The sequence below is a fragment of the Halyomorpha halys genome, unplaced genomic scaffold (genome assembly GCF_000696795.3).
Source record: "Halyomorpha halys isolate HHAL.00 unplaced genomic scaffold, Hhal_1.1 Scaffold1710.1, whole genome shotgun sequence".
Classification (NCBI taxonomy): Eukaryota; Metazoa; Arthropoda; class Insecta; order Hemiptera; family Pentatomidae; genus Halyomorpha; species Halyomorpha halys.
In genome coordinates, this window is record NW_027109041.1 from 88,128 (window position 1) to 89,772 (window position 1,645).

The 1,645-nt window shown below is 31.0% G+C and overlaps 1 long non-coding RNA gene across 1 annotated transcript in view; it reads left to right on the top strand.

Moving 5' to 3' along the window:
* Positions 1-802, top strand: part of LOC106690422 (uncharacterized) — an 8,092-nt gene extending 7,290 nt beyond the window's left edge. Inside the window, exons 2-3 of the long non-coding RNA XR_001344601.2 lie at positions 479-575; positions 662-802. This is a non-coding gene — a long non-coding RNA (uncharacterized lncRNA). The remainder of the gene's footprint in view (positions 1-478; positions 576-661) is intronic.
* The last annotated feature ends 843 nt before the right edge of the window (positions 803-1,645 follow it).

Here is a 1,645-nt window from a genome sequence, read left to right on the forward strand (position 1 = left end):
CTGACCGCACCCCCCGACAAACTTCTTCAAGCATTACTAATTTACGTTAGGTGGTCCTATCACCAGTGACAAACTAAATACTTATTTCAAGGAAACAAAAAGTGAGGTATTTTTCTGTGATCCCAATTTGGACAGCTCACCGCAGTACCACCTGTGATTATTTTGGACAACCTAAATAAACAACGAAATAGTTTATAATAATATTTTTTGAAGATTGTATAAAACAAAAGCTTTGTGTTAACTCACATTCCGACATATCGCAGTCCTGACCTCATATTGAACTATGTTTCAGAAGGGAACCATCGGGTGATTTTGATCGTGTAGTGCATTATTCTTAATCTTAGAAAGTAGTAATCTATATTACTAAATCTGTGTCAAAAAAGTACAAAAATTACCTTAGGTAGTTTTTTAAAAGTTGACGGCTATTTTATTAACTTTCGATTGTATATTTATGAGATATTTTTTTTTATTTTTAAAGACCTTAGTCCCTTCCAACGACGCTGCACTCCAATAACTTGCTGCAATTTTAACATGCGTTGTTGTGAAAATAACCTCATGTGCTGTAGTAAACACAAGTAAGTAATCCATTTATTCCTTATCTAGGAATTTTTTATGTTATCTAGAACTAAAATATTTTATTTTTATTTTTTTATTTTTTTAGAAAGGTTAGAACGAGCCCTTGCTAAAAGTCACTACTAATAGAATTGGATTGAATTTGAAGTTAATAACCTTATGACATTACACATCAGTAAATTTCATTTTATGTAAATAAATAAAAAAGTATGTCTGTTTCTTATATTGATCCCATGTTAAACGTGTATTTACAACAATAAACTCAAAAGAAAGAATTTTTATTTTAAAATACAGGAGTATGAGTACAACATGAATATATAATTAATGGTTTTTGCCCGTCATAGATATTCATAAGCACAGTGAAGTTCTTCTCATATACATGTTTTATTTGTTGCAGAAATACCGTTATCGTTAGGATAAGGAAATAAAATCAATATATGAATAAACACTTGTTATAATATTATAAGAAACCTAGTATCTTCAATTTCGTACGGGTTTGGAGGAACCTGATTGCTCCACTAATTGTAAGATTGAATGTTCGAAGAGTTTATAACCTATCAATAAATTAATGATTTATAAAATTACGAACCGCATCTTAGAAATAATAAAAACACATATTTATTATTAATGAATTCTGTTCAGTCTATACAAACACATCACTCACATCAACACTAGCTGGACAGACTGCAGCAATACTTTCGTTTTACAGTTCGACCAAATCCAACTGCGCCTTCACTGAGAGACTAAATAATTGAAAACAAACCACAAGTCCATGGGCAGGCTGTACTCCATTTACTCCTATAAACTTTAAAGGAGCCAATCTAAAAGAAAATTTCACACCTAACAGCAAGCGTTTTAAATATTTGCGCTAAAACCGCGTGGATATACCTTATATATATTTGGAGCCTCCAGTATAATATAAAAAGTCCTAAATTCGTATCAAAATCCAAGAAGTAAAAGCAACCAAAAGAGGAAATGGGACCTCTCCCTATTGCTTTTTATTTATTTTATTTTTATACCAGATCGGCCTGATGGGCCTTACATGGTTGATATAACTTATATTATATATATA